The following is a 26019-nucleotide window of genomic DNA, read 5'->3' on the forward strand; positions in this document are numbered from 1 at the left end:
TGTTCATCTATAGATTTCTTAATTTCGAAGGATAATGACTCCTTGATTTTCATTACCAAAACATTAAGTGTTTATTTTAAGTCCTCATCTGTAAGGCTCAGGCATTTGGGTGAACTTGTAAATTTGCCAGGATTTTTCTCCATATCACCAATTCTAGGTGTCTTCCTTAGGTTCCCCATTGATTTTTTGCATTTAGTGGTTTGGAATGCTGGAGTATCAAGATGTTTAAGAAAGTGATCCTGGGGGCTGGAGAGATAGCATGAAAGTAAGGCGTTTGCCTTTTATGCAGAAGGTCATTGGTTCGAATCCCGACATCCCATATGGTCCCCCAAGCCTGCCAGGAGCGATTTCTGAGCATGGAGCCAAAAGTAACCCCTGAGCACTGCCGGGTGTGACCCAAAAACCAAATAAATAAATAAAGTGATCCTTTGAACGGTTTGTATGAAAGATGGTTCAAGGTATATCTTCTTAGAGGTTATTTTTATAAACAAGCAAGTTTCTCTAAGTATGATAAAAATATTGCATACTAGTTCATTGGTTAGTTAGCAGGTATTTTCTAAGACAAAGAAGTGCTAGATCCAATCTGCTAGGAGCTATATGATGTAGATTGAAATAACTTTGCTTTGGTTTGGGAAAAGGAGAGTTGATGGGAAAGATGAGGTGTTCCCTGGTCCACACTCATACCTAACTGGCCCCAGAAGACAGACGATCAGGAATGGTGCTGGCACACAGATTGAGGCTGATAAAAGGCCTGAAAGACAGTCCCTTTTGCATTTTGTGGAAAGGACAGGGAACCTGTCCTCCTAGGATATACAAGGATAAACAAACCTGGATGGCCCTAGTGTTCTGCTGATCAGAAATGGAGCTGAAACCCAGAAGAAGGCTAAAGAAAGGCCCACAAGACATCCCTTTTGCGTTTGTTGAGAGAGATTAAGATAAGAGTTCATGATGCAGTCATATTTTGAATTATTGTTTCTTAGACAAATTAAGAAGCCATCATGCCATTTAAATTCTGAAGAACGGAAAATTTGAATTCATCTAAAATGTTTTCATTTACATTTAAATGAAGATCTACAAAGGCTATAACAACATATACATCATTTATCTTTTTCCATACTTGCAAAAGAAATGAATGTTTATTGAAGAAATTTTCTATAATCCAGGAAAGTGATAAAAAGAAAATGAAATTATTTCCTCTTTCATGACTTTTTTTTGGGGGACCCACACCTGGTGAGGCTCAGAGGTTATGAGTTATGCACTCAGAAATCGCTCCTAGCTTGGGGGACCATATGGGACACTGGGAGATTGAACTGCAACTCATCCTAGGCTAGTGTAGGCAAGGCAGAGGCCTTACTGCTTGTGCCACTGCTCTGGCCCCTCATGACTTGTTTTTAATATGAATATATGTGTGAGTTAGATATGGTCATGATAGATTTAAGAGGTTAAAAATGGTGGAAGTTTTAGAGGAGCTAATCTTTGTAATAAATGATCTAACAATTGAAATTAAGTAGGTGTAGTGGAAAGATAGGCAAAGTGCCATGGGCCAGGCTAATCTCTAATAGAAGCACTTGATAAGGTTGAATCTAGTGCGATATTAGTGAGATCTAAACAGATAGCTTAAGGATGAGTATTGATTATTTAAGTGAAAGAGTGGTGGGAATTGAATGTTTTAACAGAAAAACATTTGAAACCTTAATTTAGAGAGAGCATAGAAATTTAAGAAGTTTTAGAGCATCCAGTTGTACAACAGCTCTTCTATTTTGGAGATGGGTGTTTGGGTCGGGGCACCTGACCACACCTCATGTTTTTTTGGCCTTATAACTACCTCTGTGCTAGGGATCACTCCCAGCATGGTGCTGGGGTATCAATGGGAGTCACCCACATGCAAGATAAATGTCTTTGCCTCTCTACTATCCCTGGCCCCAAGTTTCTAGTCTTAATATTTTTGTATTTATTATTTCCATATTTCATTTTAAATTTTAACTAACTTTTTTAATTGTGGTATTGTGGGATTTTTTTGGGGGGGTGGTGGTTTTGGGCCACAATCAGTAGTACTCAAAGGTTCCTCCTGGCTCTGTGCTCAGAAATCACTCTTGGCAGGCTTAAGGGACCATATGGGATGTCAAGGATTGAACCAGGGTCCATCCTGGGTTATCTGTGTGCAAGGCAAATACCTTACAGCTGTGCTATTGCTCCGGCTCTGTGGGAACATTTTAAATAGGGTTTATATTTTTATAAACAGAATTACTACACTTTGAGTACTACCATAATGTCCAATACTCTTTAATCTGTATTGAAATATATATCTAACTAGTTTACTTTCTTTTTTTAGTTTACTTTCCAATAAATTGTGTTATTGGCCCACATTTAAATGATTCTCTATGTTTAATGACAGCATAATTATACATATAATTATAGTCTCCATATGAGCTTCTTCTGTTTGAATATTTATTTTGTTTTTCTTCACCATATATAACAAGATAGCATTTTAGTACATATTTGACACACATCACTGGATATTTACTTAGTATAAAAATTGTGTAATTCACATAAACAACTTCACCCTCCAACTCAAAGCAATGTGAATGTCCTTATGACTCTTTATTAAAAATATTTTAGTTTGAGCCATACCACCACAGTGCTTAGGGCTTCTTTTTGATCTGTGCTCAAGGATCACTCCTGGCAGGGATCTGGGGATTATTTCGAGTTACAGCAATTGAACCCAGGTGAGTCATGTTCAAGGCAAGCATCCTACCTCTGTATTGCTTTTGCCCTAAGTATTTTTTCTTGGGGATCACTTCTGAAAGTGCTCTAGGGATCATTTTGTGATGTGGGGGATGGAATCTGAGAAAAGAAAGATGCCTGTACTATCACTCTGGCACGTGGGAGAAGCACTTTTTGGGGGTCTGCATCTGATGATACTCAGGGGTTACTCTTTGTAGTGCTTCGGAGATCATATAAAATGCTGGGGATTGAATTTGGTTAGCCACATGCAAAATAAGTGTCCTACCTGCTGTACTATCACTCTAGCCCCCGCACGTTATTCTTAAATTTCATTTGAATGGCAGACTAATGGTTCTCAATAGTACTATTGACATAGAGCCTTACTTTCAATCCTAATGTTTTAATTTTACAGTACATTGTCTTAGCAAAGACTGTTCCTTGCTTCAGTGGTCGCTAGCTGGATGCTTTTTCTTTTAAGTCCTCGATTGAGTTTCAGGGAAAACTTGAAATAATTTTAGTCTCTGATGACTTTTTTAAAAATTAGGATATTGTGGCTTTTAGTAATTTGGGGTGGGAACACAGCTAGTAAAGCTCTGGGTTTCCTTCAGGATCTGTGCTCAAATATTACTCTGGCAGTGTTAGGGGACCATATATGATGTCAGGGATTGAACCAGGGCTTATTACATGCAAGACAAACATTTTACTCACTGTGCTATTGCTCCAGCCCCATAGTGACTTTTTTTTAATGTAGAGATTTTGATTCTATAATGAATTCTGGTGTTTTCCCCCTAATAGCACATTGTAATGGCTCCTGTGCTGTCAGGAGGCAGTACTTTGTGTCTTGAAATGACTCCATGAAAGAGCTTTTGTATCTCATATTTTAACAAAAGGAAAGAAATGAAGTGAGCTGCTAAATTATATGTCTCAAACTTTGGGGGGTTACTCATGTTTTTGTGCTCAGGGATAACTTCTGGAAATTCTTAGGGATTATACATAGTGTTGGCAACTTAATGGAGGTTGGATAATGCAGGGAAAGCACATTATGCCTTGTACTATCTCTCTGTTCCTGTTTCCTGTTTTATTTTGGGAAAAAAGGGGAGTGAGCAATAAATTGGACGTCAGAAGACTCAGCCCAAGACTTCATTCTTCCCAATACTGAAAATTCCATAAGGATATAAATCAGATGCTGTTATTTCAGTGTCTCTCTGCTGCCTGTGGGAGTACCCAGAAAATTATATTCTTACAATCCAAAGGAATTAATGAAGGAGGCCATGGGTGAAAGAATGAACATTAAGCTTAATACACTTAGATGAATAAAACAACGTGATTATTAGCAAAAAGTGATACCATTCCTTTTTAATATGAAGGACCTGCCAAGCAGTACTCAGAGGATCCAGGAGCACTCTTTGAGAAAATCATTCAATCCGGTTAAATGGTTCAATGCTTTGGCCAAGTGCTGTTGGGAGATACAGGAACCACATCTTCAAGTGCTTATGGGACCTCAGAGATATACTGGTGCTGCTTGGGAGGAGGCATGGTGTGCTGAGGATTGGACTTGGGTCTTTGCCTATGCCAGGCATGCACTCCTGATCCCTGTACTAACTCCCTGACACTGAAACAATTCGTATATGCCCCAAGCCTAGCCGGGGTGAGAGATATCCATTGGGAGGGGAGTACACAGTCTAACAAGTACCTATACACTCTGGACTTGAACATACAATTTACTTTTTAAATTTATTAAACATATTTTTGATCATAGCAATAATGCAGTGTGTTGGAGAGGCCGTTTGCCAGGCTTGTGGCAATATAAATTCAGTCCATGCCACCACTCTTGTCAAAAGTGATCCCTGAGCACAGAGCAAGTAGTAAGCCCTGAGCAGTAACAACAAATGTGACTGCCAAACCAAAAAGAAGCAAACAAAAAAATCTATATTGTTTAGGAATAAGTTTTGAATAGATCAAGAATATGTCTCATCACTGTTATTTGATTTTTTTTTACACCTGCAGACCAGTACCTGTCTTGTTCATGAACCAGTGGTTTTAACCTTTCTACCTTACGGTACCAGCACTGGTCTATGAACTGATCATGTAAAGATCTTCTCGAAAATGCTCTACAGTTTTGTTGTTTGTATGTGTGTGTGTTTTAGGGTTATTCTTTTTAAGATGTCTTCTTTATTTTTACAGTATTATTGTAAATAATGATTGATTTTGTTTGTTTTTGGACCACAACCAGTGGTGCTCAGGTCACACTCCTCACTCTGCACTCAGAAACTACTCCTTAGGGGCTTTGGAAATCATGTGGAGGTGCCAGGAATAGAAACCACTAAGTTACATGCAAGACAAGAACCATAACAATGTTTGCTCTTGCTTAGGAAATATTCCTGGTGGTGCTCTGAGGACTATATGAGATTCTGGAGATTGAAACTGGTTAGCAATTGCAAGCAAGCTCTCTTCCCACTGTACTATTGCTTCAGTGTCTGATTCTTGTTTTTGGCATTTGGGTTTCTTTTAAGAGTCATTATCTTAAATTTTCTCTCTGGAAATTGCTTAATGCCAAGAAAAGTTGCTTTTCTTTCACAAAAACTTTTCATTAAAATATAAACATACCCTAGATGGAAATGACATTGAAACCCTGAACTCTAAAGATAATCATCTATATTAGAACATCAGGAACTTGAGAAAACATCATGTGGAAACCATTAAAAGAAAAGTGAAAGAAAAAAGAAATCATAGATTTATAGAGTCTTGGAATAAAGATTTGGTGATAGACATCTTACAAATCAGGCAGCGTGGGAGGCCTTCAATTTATATTTTTAAATGTGAGCAGATGGGCTAAGCATTCTTATAGAAAGTGGATGTGTGTGTCTATGTGATGAAAATGTAGTTTATAAAGGCTGTTCCTTTGCAGGTGGGAATAATATAAGCTTACTCACTTCACAGTGATAGAAAAGCTAAAATCAAACCCCCCAAATATTTCACATATGGTGACCCAGTTCTTATTCTTATTTATTGTCCAAATCGTTATTTCATTGAATTTGATATTTTTATATAAAAGGTAGTATTTCCAAAGAAAAGTCTTAGACATGTCTAAGACATTAGACATGTCTTCACAAAACAATGTCTTTTGCATGAGTACATCAGTGTTGGATATTATGGGATGATGGAGGCAAAAGTGAGAGACATGTCCAGGTAGGCTACCATAGAGTCAATGACTAAAAGCAAATAATATGTTTCTTAAGTGTAGGTAGATGTCTTTATTGCTATTCTTGTTGCTCTGCCTGAAAAGTGTTGTAGGGCTTGGGATATGTAAATGTCTAAAACACAAAGGGTCAGCATGGGACCCAAACCAATATTATTAAACTTGAAGTTGTGCCTGCTAAGGAAACACAGTTGGAGCTTGGAGTGAAACGGGACTGTGGTAGAGAAAAGTTGATACTGGTGGTGGGATTGGTGTTGGAAAATTGTACATGTGAAACTCTATTATTAATCATGTTGCCTAAGTTAAAAATAATTAGGGGGAAAAGAAAGATAAAGGCAATAGAATAATAAGAATAAAGATTTTGGAGCCTGATGACTTCAGTTAAATCCTAACTATCTTACTTCCTAGTTGTATGACCTTGAGAAAATAAATTTATTTTGTAATTCAGTCTTTCACTAGTGAACAGGATAGATAAGAAACAGAACACTATCCATTAAACAGGAACTCTGGAAAGATTAATTTGGTTAATGCTTTTTCTCTTTATACATAATCTAGTTAGCATGTGCATATGTTAGTGCCTGACACATCATAACTGTGCATATAAACCATTGTAAGTGTACTATCTAAATACAGTAACTATCTTTATTATTTCTTTCTTTTACTAGCTAAAATTGAAAATATTTTAGACTAATTTACCAACAGAGAATATTAGTCAATATAGTTGACAAGAAGATATAATCACCCTCCATGATTAGGTGACTATACAACAATTTATTTTGAAATATGATCTTTTTCCCCCCTATACCCAATAACCCTCTGATGTGCCCTCATCTTTTAACTTTTCTTTAGGGGGGCAAATATGTACTCACATTTCCTGCTTGTTATAAATAAAAAAGAAGTAGAGAAGGGCGGAAGCAATAGTGCAACAGGTAGGTCATTTGCTTACATGTGGCCAACCTAGTTTCAATCCTTGCCATCCCATGATGACCTCCAAGCACTGCCAGGAGTAATTACTGAGTGCAAAGCCAATAGTAACTCCTGTGTATTTTCAAATATGAACCCAAGGAAAAAAACACCAACAGACCCCTATAATAAATTGGGACACTCTTTTCAGAATTAACTAGCAACCCAGCAACTCTACATTATATTTCAGGATTTTTTTTAGATAAAACCATGTTTATTACATTTATATGTCTACTATTTACCAGAAATTATGCATGACATTGTGAGGGAAGAAAGATGAATACAATGGTTCTTATTTTATCACATCCAGTGGGATTCAGACATCCACATTTCCAGTTTCACAAACTAGGCACTTCAATCATATCCCCTATCATCTTCACCTATCTCTGTATAGATTCTTAATTTGAAAATGAGTTCCTCTCTTTCACCTGGAAAAATTTCCTCTGCCTTGATTTTCTATTTCAGCATGAACTCTAAGTCAGTACCCAAAAATACATGGTATTTGAGATAAATTTAGGGCAGAATAGAAACTCCACTTTGCTACGAATAGCCCATCTGAGAGTTTTGCTGTAGGAATTGAATGCAATAGTACAGTGGGCCAAATGTTTAGGAAGTCACACACAGTGGCACTCAGAACTGATGATTAATTTTAAAAAGTCCTTTGCTTCCTCTCAGGATAGCAGTATATGATTAGAGTTTCAAAGCAGGAAAGTATAAAATAGAATAAAGAAACAAAAATCTTTTTAATAGTTTCAGCACCAGAGAGAACATAGTTACTATTCCTATTTGGATCTATTTCTCTCTCTGCCCTATCACATAACAGATTTGGTACTAAATTGTTAATTTTTGCTTTTGCCACTTAACATCATTAAAATGTAGGCATGTTTCTCATGCCATTAAGTATTCTTAAAGGATTCAGATAATGGATTTTATTATGATTTATTTATGATTTGTTTAAACATTCTCTTTTGTATAAGCAGAGAACATTGTATTAAAATCATATCCTGACCTGATTTTTCCCCCCAGGCACCTAAATAAAACATTGATCTTTACTTTGAGTCACAGGGTACTTCCTTATCTCATGTTCTTTTTCAATCAGCCTTTCTCCTGCAGCACTTGAGTGTTACAGAAAAAGTATGTATAAGATTCTAATTGGCAAGTCACTTCCTCTGACTAGGCTCTCTCATTTATGAAATGGGGTAACATTTTCTTTATTGCAATATAGTGGTTATGCAGATGAAATGAGATGATGTATGTCAAGTTGTTTTATACATTATAAAAGCAGAGATTCTTCTCCCTGTACTGACTTTTCAAACCCTTTGGGAAGCAGAGATAGACTATGTTAAAGTCCTAAAAAAAAAAAAAAAAAGCTTTACCAAATACCTGACTTCCCAAAGGATTTATTAAAGCTTAACTGTAATTCATCCCTCTTCATAGTGACCTGAATAATCTGAGTATAGAAAAGTAAGGTTACTTGGATAGTGAGAGTCCAGTTCTCAAATGCCCATTAGGAAAACTTTATTTAAGTTTAAGAAAACTTAATTTTTTTTTACTTCTTAGAAATAGGTTTAAGAAAACTTATTTAAGAAAACCTTAGTTACTTCTGTCCAATTATCTTCTACATATCACCTTACAGTAGAGGCAATAATATTAACATAATAGAGTACAGTAGAATATAACCAGAGTGACATATAGGGATTTTATATATTCATTTAAATATTCTTTTTTATTTGTCCCCCAATTCACAGTACAGACCAGGCAAAGGTCCTGGGTTGAGGTGTATATGGGGTGCATTTACTGTACATCCTCTTTCTATACAGTCAGTGTAAAGAACACAGCCTGTGGTAAGAATTGGGAGGCCTTATCTTTTCTTTTATATATATATAATATATATATATAAATAATCCTTCACCAGTGCAACATTCCCATGACCAATATCCCATAATAAATATCCTATCATAATAATATCCTATCATTATAAAATGTGACTGAATGAGGGAAGTAGAAAGCCTGTCTAGAGTACAGGCCGTGTGGGATGGGGAGGAAGGACACTTGGGATATTCGTTTAAATATTCTTAATAATAATAATAATAATAATACACATCATATTTAGGGTAAAAATATTTTAGTTCAGAGATCCAAGGTAGACCTTAAATTTGTTATAAGAAACTAGGCTTATTAGGAGATATCTGGGCCAGAGAGATAATACAGCAGGTAAGGTGTTTCTTTTTCTTTTCTTTTCTTTCTTTTTTCTTTTTTTTTTTTTTTTTTCTTTTTAGTTTAAAAGGAGCATTCTTATGAGTAATGTAATGTGGCGTTTTATTCTAAGTACATTATTTAGGAGAAAGCTTTCAGCATAGGATTCAATCCTCGGCCACTTGAGCACTGCTAGGTGTGAATCTCAAACCAAAAACCTCAACCCCTCAAATCAGATCAACTTAACGCTAAGCAGCCAAAGAGAAAAAGGCAAGACTCCAGCATAGACGCCCTCTAGTGGGAGTTAGAGAGAGAGAAGCCAGTTTGCTAAGCGAGTGTCCTGGAGTGAGCCCTACTTCTACTGCATTGGGGGTGTTAGCCAACCAAGTGTCCTTCAACCCAAAACCGCAGTTCTCAAGGAATAAGAGCTCTTTGTCTTTATTCTGTGTAGTACTTATTTACTCTATGTAATTATGTTGATATGTTGAGTATGTTATATGAAACATTCGTTTACCTTTCCTATTGTTGAGTGCATAACATTTCCTGGACATCCACTTATTGATAAATGTCGAAATTATTCAATGTTTCATAACAGATTATGTGGTGCTTTAAATTTGGTGCTTTAAAACAAACATTTCAATTTCTTTGAGTCTCACCTTTGGGAAAGTCCTGCAGGATAGTTTTGATTCAAGGCATTTTGTGTGATTGCTATGAAAATATTGATAGTCATCTGAAGTATTTTATTAGGACAGGAGCAAGAACTTCCAAAATGATCTTTTGATCTATTTATCTAAGTACTATGCTCTTCAGGATTTATTTATTCATTAAATATGTGTTGCTGCAGTAGATTAAGCTTGACTCTGGATATCCAACAATTCCCCACAAAGCAATATCAAAATCTTCCCATTACCACTTCCCATCCATGTAGGCATGAAGAATCAGTTTAGGGACTTGAATGGGGGAAATTATGATCATTTAAGTTATGAGTAAAATTTCCAATAGAAATATTGGCTCTTTGGGGAGAAGATAGAAAAATAAAACACAGAAAATGTGAATTATTTGCCATAGAAATTTGGTGTTTAGTTTTCAATTTATAATTTAAGTATAATTCATTATGACAAGGGTCAGAATAGTTGTTTTAATGAGGCATATACCCACATTGTTGAATAATAAAAATATCTAAAAGATGCCTAAAAGATAGTTGGGAGGGCATTTAACTTCTATGTGGCCAACCCTGGTTTGAAACCTGGTACCTCATATGATCCCTCCAGGAGTGTATCCTGAGCATAAACAAGGAGTAAGCACTGAGAAAAATCGTGTATGCCCTACCAGCTAGTCTAAGACATGCTACATTGATCTTATAATAATTACTGTGTGTCACAGACAGATCATATTTTTTGTTTCTGGTTCATGATTTCCCCATGTCCAAAATAAACAATAATTATTAACTAACATCTAAGCATCTTAGTAATTAAACCTCACGTTTTTTATGGTGTTTTAAAAGAAACAAATAAATAGAACTGTTCAAGGTATCACACCCCCCTTTCAAAGGTTCTATTGAATAAATACTTGAGAATCATTTGCAAATAAGAGCAGCTATTCTATAAAACAGGACCATCTCCTCAAATTTTACTTCCTACATTTGACTTCATTCTTCCTACATCTGATGAATTGTCAGTCAGAAAGGCCCTTTTTGCTTATTACCTCCAACTGGGCTGATGTGAGTATAAAAAAACTTTTCATCCTCCAACTCCTGCTCTCTTTTTCTTTGTTGTTACTCTTTCTATGACGGAGTCACAGAGAAGTTTGCAGTACTCACTTGAGTTGTGTGGCTTGCGAGGGATGCTTTTTTGTTGTGCTTATGCATACTCTGTTATCCTGCTCCAGAGACCTTATACTTTATTTAGTTTCTAAGGTGTCAAACAGAGAAACTGCAGAGTTGTCACTCAAGCAGGGGGTGGTGAGAGAGAGAAAATCATAGTAGGCAAAATGGTGCCAGAGATTAAACTCATTGTAAAGCAGACACTACACTCTATTGCTGAACTATTCTCAGGATCTACCAACACCTTTTCTAAATGTGAATTCTTTATTCCTAGAGCAATATCATTATGATCTTTCCCCTTTCATTTTCTAACACTTCTTATATGTGAAATAATTCCTCAGACTGAAACAAATCTATAAGGATGGCCATTGGATGGCCTATATTCTTCAATTAATTTTGTTTATTTTGTTTTAAAGTCACACCAAAATTCTTCTTTCAGGGCTTACTCCAGATTCTTTGTACAGGAATTTCTCCAAGTAGTGTGGAGGGGATGATTTTTGGTAATGGGGCATTGAACTGGAGTTGGCAGTATACAAGTATACAGCTTGATGCTGTACTTCCTCTCTGGCCTCTTATTTTTGTTTGTGTGTGAGAATAATGGCTGTGCTATGAGGCTCTTAGGCTCTGCACTCAAGGATCACTCTTGGCAGGGCTCAGAAAACCAGGTATTGAACTGGATCCCTTACATATAAGACAAGCCTCCTATTTGTAGTATCACACTGGTCCTCCATTTTGTTAATTGTTGGTAATTAATTTTAATAATCTGTAGGCATCTAAAATGTTTTTATAAAATAATGCAGATAAAAACAAGTCATTATTTTTAATTTTATATAAATAACAAAACATTTTGGTGTGAATAGTTGTGAATAGACCATTGAATACTTTTAGAGCTCTAACTGAGGTAAAAAGGCAGAAAAATTTTAAAATACTCTGACATCAATTTGTATCATTATCTTATTGTTATTTGACTCATTGAGTGGCATTCAGTGATATTTTTTTTTTTTTTGGTTTGGGGCTACATCTGGTAATGTTCAGGATTTACTTTTGAACCTACACTCAAAAATCATTCCTGGTTGGCTCAGAAGACCTTATATATGGAATGTATTGAACCCTGACCAGCTGCATGTAAGGCAAATGTTCAGGAAGAACTTGGTGGGCTCAGGGGACCCTATATTAGGGATGTCTTGAATCCAGGTCAGCTATACACAAGGAAAATGCCCTACCCACTGTATGTTGTTCCTGCCCCAGAGTTATATTATTTTAGCAAAGAACCATATGAGCTTAATAATGGGAACAGTATACTATACGATTAGTTAAGTTTGTATTCTTGGGGCCGGGCGGTGGCGCTAAAGGTAAGGTGCGCCTGCCTTGCTTGCGGTAGCCTTGGACGGACCGCGGTTCGATCCCCCGGTGTCCCATATGGTCCCCCAAGGAGCAACTTCTGAGCGCATAGCCAGGAGTAACCCCTGAGCGTTACCGGGTGTGGCCCAAAAACCAAAAAAAAAAAAAAAAAAAAAAAAAAAAAAAAAAAAAAAAAAAAAGTTTGTATTCTTTTGGTGTTCATTGAGCATTATATAACTCTTGCTGCTCTTCCATGGTACTCTTTCCTTTGGTTATGTCATTCTGATGAGTTTTAGTGGCTATTATTCTTTCCCAAATCACCTGTGAGCTCATCAGCACCATTAAATAGCAAAAGGTACATTGAACTTGATCTGGATGTGATCAGTGTGGAATTTCCCATTCTTAAATAGGCCTAAATAAGATGAACTGGGTACTCAGGGAAGAAAATTTAATTAAGTGTTAGAGACCAAGGATCATTTAGAGAAGGTTGTCAGTTTTATGTTCTTGAGAGGATGGAAGGAGGAGAAGAGCTCATTTTCTGCAATTAAAAAGTCTCTTTCAGAAGAAAAAAAATCAAAGAAGGAAATAAAATTTGTTTTTATTAATAATTTCTATCCAGGAGCACTATATATGAGGGATAATAATAAACCCATTTATAAACTTGTCCTCCACATTTTTAATTGTTAGTGGTACAGTAAGTTGTCCGTAAAATCCTGGACACTGAATCTCTTGGAATCTTTTCTTTTTTTAAACATTTTTGGGACTCTTCTGTTAATGCTTAGAGCTTACTCCTGGCTCTGTGTTCAGGGATCATACTTGTCAGGGTACTAATACTTGCCCAGGGTTCTGGGCATTGAATCTTGTTGCTATATGCAAGGCAAGTGCCCTGCTCATTGTACTATCTCTCCTGTCCCAAAGGAAATATCTAATTGTAATGAATATTATATCTAGAATACAGAGAAAACCATACTAAGTATTTTTTATATTTGAACTGGAGCAAAAAAAAAAGTAATGACATTTTTTTTTCAATTGGCTAAGGTATGGCACATATGCCCATATTGAGCCTGAATTTCAGATGAGAGCATAGAAGTGACTGTCTAGAGATTCATTCTTTCATCATTCCCACTTAGAACCAGGTCAAGGGGAGAAAGAACAGCTTTGACCTTATAACTGCTTATTGCTCTTGTTCCCTCCTTTGACCAAGTCTACCACTGAAAGACTTTATCCAAGCACTGTCCTCTCAGAACTGTAGGAGAGGGGACTTGAGTGTGAGAAGGAGCCTGAGGAGATAGAGACAGACCAAAGCCAGGCTCAGGAGACCGAAGAGGAAGAAGGGAACCCTCAGCAGGTTGTCTCAATAAAGAAGCAAAGCCAAGAAGTACTCAGATTCTCAGCTCCTACCTCTCACCTTCCACCTGCCTAAAGTCCCTCACCCCATAAGGCTCGGGAAGGGACCCTTGAGCATGCCTGCATCATCTGGTCTGGAGATGGCTGCCCCATTTAGAATGAATAGCATGAGGACCAAGAACTTCTGCAAAGAAAAGACCTTCTGGAACCATCTGTGATGGAGTAGTGGGCACTGAGGAGCCGGGCTGATAAATGTCATTAGGGCCAGTTCCCGTGATCCTGGGAGGAAGATGATGTAGACAAAAGTCCTGTCCTGCTTTGGGATTGAGGAGCAAGTTTTGAAGGAACAGGAACACGTAGGCTTTAAATCACTCTCCAGGGGTCTCCCACTCCTGAAAGGGAGGAGGGGCAGATGCCAAGCAGAATGTAACAGATTTCTATGAAGGATCCAGGAAATCTCACTAAATTGCCTCTCTTTCCTGTAATGCAAGATACCGCAGGCTTTCGTCTCCGAGGTGTTGGGGTGCCAGGGACAGTGGGTGGGACCCCTTGTGCCCTCCTTCCTCTACCTGGCGCGAGATTTGCCTGTGAGGGCCTCTTCGCTTTGGTGCTCCCTGGGCTCTGGCAGAGCTCCCGGAGCTGCGTGAGTCAGTTTTGCGCTGAACCTCGACATAATGGAGAGAGGTGCTATTTTGGGATAACAGGCATATGATCAGCTTTTTTTGGGCAGATTTTACAGGCCGCGATGTTTGCAGAAAGAGTGACTTTCCCGAATCTCTCCCTTTTGCACGGAAAACGGCTTCAGAAACTCAAATTGCTGCCCAGCCTGCAGAGAATGGACAATGTCCATTCTCTATGGACATTGTGGGTCGGTTAAACTGAGCTAACAAGAATGGCTTCGGAGCCCTGTAATGGAAGATGTTTGTGTGTGGCTAATAGGCCTCATTCTTTCATTTTCCAGTGAGAGAAACAAAAGCAGAGACTCATTTGGAAGGTCTGGAGAGGTTCTGAAGCATCAGAAGGTTAAAGCTACCAGAACCTGAAAGAATCAAACCCCGTTAGTCCCTTTCCTCTTCCAGTACTATGTCATGTGCTGCAGAGGGTGTCTGGTCTAAAAGGCAGCTTCCAGTTGACAATAGTTTTGCCCAGGGGTGTGTTAGGAATCCAATACATTTTCTGTCTTGGCTATTTTTACTGCTGTTTCTTATGATTGCATGTACTCTTTGGCTAATAAATCCAACAAAAAAAGTAAGATTTTTCTATAAAAAGTTAATCATGGTTTCTGTGGTATGTGTGTATATGTGTATGTTTGTGTTGTTTTGTAGGATTTTTCCGTTCAAGGTCTTGTATGGTATGGTATGATGTTAGACTCTTATAGTGGTAGAAGACCTTGGATGTAAAACTTGCTTTCAGAGTTGTAAGCTTTGGTGGGTTTTCTGCCTCAACTGTGCGAGGGAAATACTTTGCACTCAATCCTGAATCAGTCAGAGAGATCAAAATTGATGATAAAGTCATTCTATATTCCGTTGAGTTTGTTCCATCCTTCTCTGTCATTTTTTTTCTTTTCAGCATTTTTTACCAATTAAATTATATGGTCTATCTCTTTTACCTATTTTCCCCAAATAATGATACCTAAACCTTTAATGATAAATGCATACTATTAAATGTACTAATGCATATGCTAATATGATACATTTGTCTTATAATGCAAATGAAAACATATTTTCTGGGCTCTACCTTGATTTCTGGGCAATTCAAATTTAACCTGTTCTAGTTTAGGCCATTTTGACCCATGCCAGATGCTTTATTCATTGTGAGACTTACTGCAAACAAAACAACTAAGCACAACTATCTCGTGTCTCATTTTACTCAACAGCTTCTATGTCTCTGCCCATCATCAGACCCATCCAGGATACACTGACTCAAAATCCCAAAATTCAGAACCTTGGTGCCTTTAGCTCTGCTATTCCTGCATAATACTCAGCCACTGCTCAGTGTAGCTTTAGGGTTTGTCATTTCACTTCTGAGAACTGTCACTGGCCTCACAGTTTCCATCTGTGCCCTTGTCATTGTCCTCACACAGCCTTCTAAAAGTGCAACTATGATATGTATGATCCTAACTACCACCTTACCAACTTCCCAGTTACCAGTGGGATGACCTTGGAGCTGCCTGCCTGTCCTGATCTCAGCCAAGGGAAGAGCAGACTCTGGTGTCAGATGAAACTTCAAGACTGGTTTTGCCAATTACTGACCTTGTGACCTTCAGGGCTTTCTTTTTGTCAGTCCCTAATTGGTAAAGAAAGAAGAACAAGGCTAACACCTGCAGAGAGTCTTATTTCTGTCTCCAGCACCAAATTCTTGAAATTGGTTGATCTTTCTTTCTCCTAAAAGGAGATGCAATTGATGTCCTGCATAGTAAAACGGACTATCAGAAGTGTGATGTGTGCCACTTCTCTGTGGATGCTTTCAGTTGCTCCTGGGGCCCATTTTTTCCCGTTGATAAAGTGGGGTAGGGGAAATGTTGGGAGAAAGGTGTCCAAAGAATTTAGTGAACTGAGTGTTGAGTCAAGCAGACAGAAAAATCGACTGTGCTGGAGAATGAGCGGCAGCTAAAGAACAAAGAAGAGTCTTGTCTAGATCCTGACAGGTGCTCAGGCCTGCAGACGCCTTGATTTGGGCTTTGGGTTGCAAACATTGTTTTAAACCTTTGAATTTGTGAGGTTTGTCAGTGTAACTTTAGAAAAATAATACATATACCTTCGGAGGATCAATACATTCCCCCCCCCCCCAAAGCATGATTTACTTCCGTGCATGCTTTCAGTGATAGTTTATGGGACATCATTTTATCTCTGTTCTATGAAGATGAAAGCCTCTTCTTGTTAAATATTTTCCTTTCTTCTGATTCTGAGGAGGGTTTTTATAACTCTAAATTCATTAAAGAAACTTCTCTATTCCTTTAAAAAGTATACAGGAACTACGTTAGTGATTAAAAACTATTTAAGATCCTTCTCCTACCTCTATTGAGGTAGAAGTTGAGAAGCTGAAAGCATGGTATGCTTAGTTGTATTATATTCCACTCTGAAGTTAATATAAAGAGATGTAATTTCACAATTTGGGACTTCAAAGACTTTTTAATTTAATTTTAATTTTATTTTTTTGGGCAAAAATAAAAAGAAAAGAAAAGGAAATGATTTGGGTTTCAGTGTTAATAATTTGAAAGAAAAATCAGATCAAGTGAACAATTTTTTAAATCACTGGAGAAGAAAAGTTTTCCCTGGCCAGAAAGACAAATATTTTGATCCTCTGAAATACTTTTGGGACCTGGAATAAAACTGATTGTTTTCTACAAATACTGTAATCTTTGTTCTGTGGAATTCAGAGTACAGCTAAGGATCAGATAAGGAAAACATTTGTTGGACTTTTGAAAACTGTGAGGAGCTATATAGTGATAATGTACATCGTTTTAATTGCCGATTAATTCGTACAAAATGCATACAGAATGCATGAAATCTAAGAATATTTACAAGATGTCCTCTAGGACACTTGCTCGATGTTTTTGCATTAGACTTTGCTGCCACCTAGTGGCTTTCTCTTAATTGAAAGCATTCTTGAGTATTAGGAAACATGAGCTTTATCTTTCTAATTATAAACTATCAGTGTTTTTTAGTGTTTTTAAAAATTAAGACAAAAGATTAAAATTTATAAAATGTTTATGGTATCATTTTAACTATATCCTGTTATTGTTGTTTATTACTATAAATATTATTTGAAAATTATGACGGGTAAATCTTATGATTAAACTCAGACTAGGTTTATAAAGATGAAGTCACTTTCCTATGTAACTTCCATTTACAAATTTTATTATTAAAGTTTATAAATTTCCACATAAGTTAATGTTTCAAATATTCAAATACTCCCTCCTCCCACGGATGAAAGCAGACAGACATTTGGTTTTGTAAGTCCTTTTGTCTAGTCTTCAAATAGTGTATTTCTTGTTCTCAGTATGTCTGTTTATTTCACTTTAGCCCCTAGTCTCTATCTTATCATTCCTCTTCCTTTCATCTCGTGTCAATAATGAATTTATTTTTATGAAATGCTAGAGAAGCTGTACAAAATAGTTCTTAAGAGCAAATTGTGGGGCCAGGCTGCTATGTTTGAAACTTAGCTTCCTCAGTGGTTCTAACTGGACCATCTTATAACAGCTTACCTAGACACTGTATTTTAGTTTCCTCCTCTGCATAATGATGGTTCTACCGGTTCCTATCTACATTATTTTTATGACAAAAATTAAATGAGATAGTCTATATCAAAGTACCTATCATTAAATATCTATTAATATTTACCATTATTTTCTCTCCCTAGTAGGCTATGAATTTCCTGATTTGTCCATGTAATTTCAAATTTTCTCATTATTTTTACAATATAGTCATTTGATAATATTTGGTTAGAGATGAAAAATCATGAAGCTTTTGACAGGTATGTTCAGTTGATTTCTTGTTATTCTCATACCATCAAATATATAACAGAGTGGTTAGTGCCAAAATGTAGAAAAAATTATTATGCTTATTTGCATTTTAAATGGTGATTGACATTAAATATTTTAATGGATAAATTTTTTTCAGATTCTTTCAATGGATAACTTCTTTTCAGATGCTTCCTGTGTAAAGCTTTATAGTAGCCCAACAGTTTTAGATTAATATTAAGTAAAACATTTCCATTTTCTGGTAGAAAAAGAAATAAAAGTGGTTTCGGAGCAATAGGTACAGCTGTAGGACGTTTGCCTTGCACATGGCTGACCCAGGACAGTCCTGTGTTCCATCCCCGGCATAGCATATGGTCCCCTAAGCCAAGAGTGATTTCTGAGAGCATAGCCGGGAGTAACTCCTGAGCGTCACCCAGTGTAGCCCAAAAACAAAAAAAAAAAAAAAAGAAAAAAAAAGAAAAAGAAAAAGAAAAGAAAAAGAAAATAAAGAAAGAAACACAAAAAGAGACAAAAGTATAGGGATATATTATAAAAGGAGACAAGATTATAAGCAATACAGTTGTAAACCATATCCTAATTCACCCAGGGGACCATCAGGTGCCAGGATTTAACCCAGAACTCTCACATACAAAGCAAGTGCTCAACCATATGATAAATATCTGTTCCAGAACTGGAATTAGTTTTTTAACAACAACAGTAACATTGGTGATGAGGAAAGGGCTCAGGGGGTAGAGCATTTATTCCACATGTGAGAGAACCCTAGTTTGTCCTGGCACTACATGGCCCCTCATCAAACACCAAGTATATATCCTGAACATATCCATAATGGCCTCCATACATATATGAAATGGTGAGAGGTAACTCTGAGTTCTACCAATCGCTCTATCATCACACAAATGGTAAAAAAAAAAAAAAAAAAGAAAAAGAAAAAGTTCAGACCACTAAAGAATAGCCAGGTCTCTCATCTGGCAACTGCTTGAGTCCTGAATGCCTCACCTCCGTAAACATGTGCAAATGTATTGGAGATGAGACTTAAATGGTTTAAGGCAGTGTGGCCCCATAATCTTGCTCTGACCAAATAAATTGGACAACGTATTTCTTTTCAGTAAAGCTCTTTACCTTTCTACATTCTTCATTTTCTTTCTGGAAAGATTCGAGGGGCCAGAGAGAGACTGTGGCCCTAACTTACAGTCAGATGTGCTTGTTTATGTCCTTCTCTCCCTGTGAGGAGATTTGTCTGTTAGTTTGAAATTCTCAGAGCTGACGCTTTTAAGAGATGTCCATATTATAAACATATTTTTGCTAATGTTTTATTTCAGTTCTGAGGTGGTGAACATAAAACCACACACACAATAAAAAAAAATGTAAAAACCATCTAAACCTAATCATAGGCAGCATGCTAGTCTATTTCATGAAGCCTCGGCTTGCAGTAGGGGTTTTTCTGAAAACTGATATTAAACTTTGATCACTGGTTTCCATTGTATTAGGATGGTTGCAAGTCTGGTGATGAAGATGCAGGCAAAGATCAACTATTTCTATGGTCCTTATATTAGATAAGACCATCGTTCTATTCCAGTAACATCTGGATGTATATACCCCTTGCTGCTCCAACTGCAATCTGGTATTAAAGCATCATGCTGAAAATATTGAGTCTGCTAAAGCATGAGGTGGAGTGAGAAAAGTGCTTTCTTGGGGAGCAGCCTGAGCTTCTAAATAAGACTTAACCCAGTCTAGCTTCTAGAGTTGGCCCTAGAATCTCCACCTAGATCATATATCACCAATTCTATAAATTATTGTTAGGCAGCCTTTAAATTCAAGGAACATTAAGGTGACATGAAAATTGTGTCTTCCTCAGCATTCCCTAAGGGGAATTTCATCTATCTCACACACCTTACTGCACATAATGGTTCTCCTGCTTATTCACTCATTCCACATTTATTCAAAAACTATATGTGATCACCAACTCTATAAAAAAATGATACCATGAATCATCAGAGCTTCTAAATGCATTAAAAGTATAAAAAGCAAATATGAAATTAAGCTAGAAAATAATTTTTCTTTGAACTTGAAATTAAAATGCATGGAATTTTCATCCATCATACTTCATTGTTTTTTTGTGTTTTTTTTTTCCCCATGGTTGTGGGCAGAGCAATGTTTTCTCTTAGACAAATTTAACTCAAGGTGTCGCTTCTGCAGAATTAAGCCAATTTAGGAATCATGTATCCTCTATTGCTGGTCCTTACTGGCCATCATATCTTGCCTTCCCTTTCAGTGCTGAGGCAAGAGAATGAGTAAAGTTTTTGTTGTTCGGTTTTTGGGTTACACCCATTGTTCTCAGTGTTTTCTCCTGGCCCTATGTTCAGGAATTACTCCTACCAGGCTCAAGGGAACCCTATGGGATGCCAAGGATTTAAACTGGATTGGTGGCATGCAAGGCAAATAATCTACACCCTATTTATCTGGCCTCTGTAAGTCAAGTTTTACTGGTAATTGGAGGCAAGAAGGAAGGTTTACATATAAAGTTTCTTTTCCTGACCCATTATGTGGGTAATATCATGAGCTTCTTTTCAGGAATGAGTTCACTGTATCTTCCCTCTTTTTTTTTTCCAAGTTGCTTTATTGAAAACTTACTACTACTAGTATTGAGATGTAGTATCATTGTGGGGTGATTAAGTCTCTTTTAGCTGGATTAATGATCTCTAGGTGAGCACTTAGAACTAGAAAACAGACCTTCTCCAGAACTGTACTTGCACTTTTTTTTTTTTAAGTAAAATTAGATTTTATTCGGAGGTACTTTGGAAGGGGAGGGAGAGGATAAGAGAAACAAGTTACTTAAATCTCTTCCTTTAAAAAAATAAGAGGAACTGCTTGCTGTCGGGTTCAGGGAACAATCAGACAATAGTTGTTTCCATGGGGCTGGCCACTTTTGATCTTTGGGGAACCATCAGACCACTCCTGGTGGTGTTTAGGGCTTCTGGACCAAACTCAATGCCTCATCTGCTATGTTTGTGCTCTATCATTTGTATTATTTCTTGGCTCTAACATCTTTGAACTTTTAACTTTTATCACTGTTTCTAGGTATAAGACTAGTCATAACATAGCAATAAAGCTACTGAATGAATGTTACAGGTCTGCCATCTTCAAACTCCTTTGACTATATTCATGACAGGACTTGGAGTCATAAAAGTCTGTCATAACGACTTGAATCCTGACCTTTTAGGCTGAGTGTTCTCATGTTGAGAACAGACTGTCGGGGTAGATCAGAAAAATCATATGGATTTCAGTTTGGTGGCTCTATAGAAAGTTTGGTGTTCATTAAAAGAGAAGGAATTGTTTGTAGTACAGATACCACCCACACAGTGTTTTATTTCCCCAAATGTGATTACTAGCTGTTCTAATGAATAATATTACTGTTTACTGTTCACAAGTGTGTTTTATTAAAAGTAATATATAATTGAAAGCCATTATTTGCCCCACGGTGGCAAGATGAGGCAAGTATGTTTTGTTTGTTAATTAGACCATATCTGGTTATTTCATTTGTTGTAGGTTTTAATCTTACAAGATTTTTATGAAATAAAAAGTTTTATTGAGGGGCTGGAGTAATAGCACAGCGGGTAAGGCACTTGCCTTGCATGCAGCCAACTGGGTTAGATCCCCAGCTTCCCATATGGTCCCTAGAACCTTCCAGGAGTAATTTCAGTGTGCAGAGCTAGGAAGAATCCTTGAGCACCTCCAGGTGTGGCCCTAAGACAAACAATAAATAAAAAGTTTTATTGGATACATTTTGTTGGAAGTTTGGAAATATAACTTATATTGCCCAAAATTTATCTTTTGCTTCCAGATTTTTTGAAAGTTGGCCATTTTATTACTTATGAGTCATTTTGCTTTCTACTTCCTTGTTTATCCCTGGAAATCATCTATTTCTGTCTTGACAAATCTGCCTATTCTGGGAAGTTCATATAAATTGAATCAAATGATACCTTTTTTATGACTCCTTTTTCACACAACATTGTGATTTCAAGGTTTGTCTATCATGTAGCATGGATCAATACTCCATTCCCTTCAGCGTCTGCATATTCTGGTTGTTTCCTTTATGTATTTCGCAGTTTTGATTTGATAAAATGTAATGATTTTTTGCACCTACATTTTACAGATATTGATTTGCACTTATTTTTATTAATATATATGCCAATTTTCAGACAATTTTTCTTTCTCCTCCAGTGATTATTAGAGTTTGTTTAAAGTTAATAGTATTAATGTTTATACACAAATAAAAGTGACCCGATTTAGGGTTATACACACTTTCTCTTCTCTAACAATTTTGAATAGATGGGATAAAACTAGTACATTTATTTTTTTCTATTTTGAATAGTTGTGTAGTTTCCTTTGTTTACTGATATAATATACTTAGAATATTTACCATGTCATATTATATTTTATTTTTTAAATTTTTTTCATACTATATTTTAGAGTGATTAGAATTAGTGACTCTTCATTCTATCCACTTCACAAATTTAACAATTTTTAGTGTTTTCCAAAATATTATTGCTTTGCTAATTTTATATCTTGGCAGACATTTATTTCTCTTTCTTCATCTTTTTTTCTTTCTCTTATTTATTTTCCTCTTTTTGCTACTGTGGTTTGCACTATTGTTAATGAAGAGGTATGTATCATGCATATCACTTCATCTCCTTTTGGCATCCCATTTATGTGATCAGTTCTAACTATCATTGCATAGTGATCTCTTCTTTTCCCTAACTGCACTGCACCATTATTCATGGCAAGCTTTCTACCATGGACTGGTCCTTCTGGCCCTTTTCTCTATTGTTGCTGAATATTATTACCATATTATCTTTTCTTTCCCTTATATGCCAGAATGAGTGAGATTTTCTGTGTCTATCTCTCTCCTTCTGACTCATTTCAAACAGCATAATATGTATAAGCAAATTTCATTACTTCATTTTCCCTAAAAGGTGCATAATACTCCATTGTGTAGATGTACCACAGTTTCTTTAGCCACTCAGCTGTTCTTAGGCCCTAAGGTTGTTTCCAGAGTTTGGCTATTTCAAACAGTATTGTACAAACATGTAGAGGGCTTTTTTTCATGGTGTTTTTGGTTCCTAAGATATATCTCTAGGAGAGGTATTGCTTGATTTTTAGTTCTTGAGGAATATATATATATGTTTTCCAAAAAGGCTGGACCAGACTATATTCCCACCATCAGTGAATGAAAGTCCCTTTCTCCTCACATTTATGCTAGCACCGGATGTTCTTGTTCTTTATGATATGTCCCTCTTGTGGGGTGAGTTGATAGTTCATTGTTGTTTTGCTTTTCATCTCCCAGATGATTAGTGGTGTGGAGAATTTTTTTCATTGTCTTTTGTTCATCTGTATTTCTTCATTGAGGAATGTCTGTTTATTCCTTTTTACTTTTGAATGGGGTTAGATTTTTTTTTCTTGCTAAGTTCTATCAGTGTTTGTATATCTTAGTATTAATCCCTTGTAGTGTGGGTTTTGGGTGAATAGTTTCTTGCAGTATGCGAGTAACATTAATTGTTCCATATGAATTTCAGGAGTGTTTGGTTCAATTCTTTGAAAAATGACATGGGTATTCTCATAAGGATTGCATTAAATCTGTACAATGCTTTAGGAGGTATTGACATTTTCATGATGTTAATTGTTCCAATCCATGAACACAATAAATGTTTCCATTTCCTTGCATCCTCTTTTAATTTTTGAAGCAGTGTTTTTTTGTTTCTTTAAATCCATATTTAAATATGTCTTTCACCTCTTAAGTTAAATTGACTCCAAGAAACTTGATTTTCTGATGTTCAATTGTGGATCAAATTATTTTTTAATATGTTTTCCTTCTCTTTCATTGTTTGTGTTTTGAAAAACCATAGATATTTTATTATTAATTTTGTAGCTACCTCTTTACATGTTTATTGTTTCTATTGTTTTTAGAAGCTTTTTTGTAGACTATTTAGGGTTTTTAAGATACAGTATCATGTCATCTGCAAACAGTGAGAGCTTCACTTCTTTTCTTCCTATGTGATAGTTCTTGATATATTTTTCTTATCTAATTTCTATGGCATACATTACCAGTACTATATTGAATAGCAGTGGTGAAAGGTAATCAAGGTAGCCTTGTATCAGATCTTAGAAGAAAGGCTTTTATAATCATTTACTCTCCCCTCGGTGCTTTCGATGTATGGAAGACTTTTGCTTTGTCATGGATGGTAAAATCAGTCCTCTGTATCTAGAGATCTTGGTGGCTATGCAGCTCAAGGAATGGAGCTTATGATGAAGGCTTTCTTGTGGTTATAGCAGTTCTGCTTCTTCAGTGTCATTTTAATTCATCTTCTTTAGTTGGTGCTCTTGGTCATTATGTTGTTCCTAGGATGGAGCCTGGGACAGAGTCTTTCGTTATGTTTCTGGAAGACCCGTTCACTTGCGGTTGTCTCAGTCAGACCTCTGGAATTGGATATCTTGTTTGTTGAACAGATTGTAGACCAAAAGCTAGGTTAGAGCTTTTCAGACCTCTGGAATTGGATATCTTGTTTGTTGAACAGATTGTAGACCAAAAGCTAGGTTAGAGCTTTTTGTTGCTGTTGTTGTTGGTCCCGGGATGCGTACTGTCTAGTCCTGGTTGTAACAACCAGTCATCTGTATATAGCAATCTTGGTTTTTGCATAGATCAAAGGGTGACATGTCTTCTGATTTTGTCTTATCGTTGGCTGGTGAGGAAGGATAACTTGCTCTTAGATCTAGTTGTTCCCATTTCCTCGTTGTCAGGTTATCAATTTGGAACTGGAGAACGTTGGTGTCAGAGCAGTATTATGAATGCCCTGGAGGGGACTTGGTTCCTGGAGCTGTTGTGAAGAAATCTGTTGTTTCTATGTCTGGGATCCAGGAGTCAAGGCTGGACGGTCGGTGCCTATTTCCCTGGAATAGGTTAGTTCCCCATGACATACATTCAGGATGGGAGATGTCCCTGTGTTGTAAAAAAGTATAAGTTCTTATTCTTAGTGGCTAAGAGCTTGATTTTAAAGGTAAAATTTCCCCTATTTTTAATATGCCTTTTCGGGAAGAAGTGGTGCTACATTATATTGCTGGTGGATTTGGGGGTGAAGAGAGAAGAAAACAAACCCATGACAAAAACTAAAAATATGTATGCTCAGATATATCTAAAGAAAAAAGTTTCTAAAAAGAAAAAAATGATTAGATAAAAGACATAATTAAAGGAATAAAGTGGGGCCGGGAGGGATAGCATGGAGGCAAGGTGTCTGTCCTTCCTGGGACGGTGGCTCACATCCTGGCGTCCCACGTGGTCCCCCGTGCCCACCAGGAGCAACTTCCGAGCACAGAGCCAGGAGCACCCTCCGAGCTCCGCCAGCTGTGACCCCAAAAGAAGCACAAAACAAATCAAACCAAAAAACAAAAAGTAGAACAAAACAAAACAAAAGGGATAGAGAAACCCTGTATCTCCTAGGCCAAGGGAATTCCCTCTATAATATCCCCAATAATTACTGCACCTACGCAGGGGGAAAAAGAAAAAAAAAGCACAAAATACTAATTTTTTCACACACACATATATATATATATATATATATATATATATATATATATATATATTGATTGTTTTTTTTTTGACGTCTTTATTTTGGTATAGATACTGAAGTTGACGTCTTCTTTTCTATTTTTATATTATTTTATCTTATCTTCCTCCTTTTTGCACTCTGGCATGATATGAATTCAGAACCAAGACTATTGTGTGGTGCTTCTCTTTATTGCTGTAGGGCTCACTGGATATTTAATTTGACATTTATTTTTGTATTGTTATGGTGTTTTAATTACCTTTTTCATGTCCTCTCTCAAACTGAGGCAGATAGTCACTAGAAGGACTACACCCATTTTCAGCAATTTTTAATTAATTAATTTATT

The 26019-nt window shown here is 36.6% G+C and overlaps 1 protein-coding gene and 1 non-coding gene across 2 annotated transcripts in view; one reads left to right on the forward strand and one right to left on the reverse strand.

Annotated features, from left to right (window-relative positions):
* Positions 1-26019, forward strand: part of FGF12 (fibroblast growth factor 12) — a 575923-nt gene that overhangs the window by 170573 nt on the left and 379331 nt on the right. The gene's annotated exons all lie outside the window — the stretch shown is intronic.
* LOC126012568 (small nucleolar RNA SNORA51) lies at positions 8615-8747 on the reverse strand. The gene has a single exon (XR_007497023.1). It is a non-coding gene; the product is annotated as a small nucleolar RNA SNORA51 (small nucleolar RNA).

This window comes from Suncus etruscus, chromosome 6, assembly GCF_024139225.1.
Source record: "Suncus etruscus isolate mSunEtr1 chromosome 6, mSunEtr1.pri.cur, whole genome shotgun sequence".
In the NCBI taxonomy this organism is placed as follows: Eukaryota; Metazoa; Chordata; class Mammalia; order Eulipotyphla; family Soricidae; genus Suncus; species Suncus etruscus.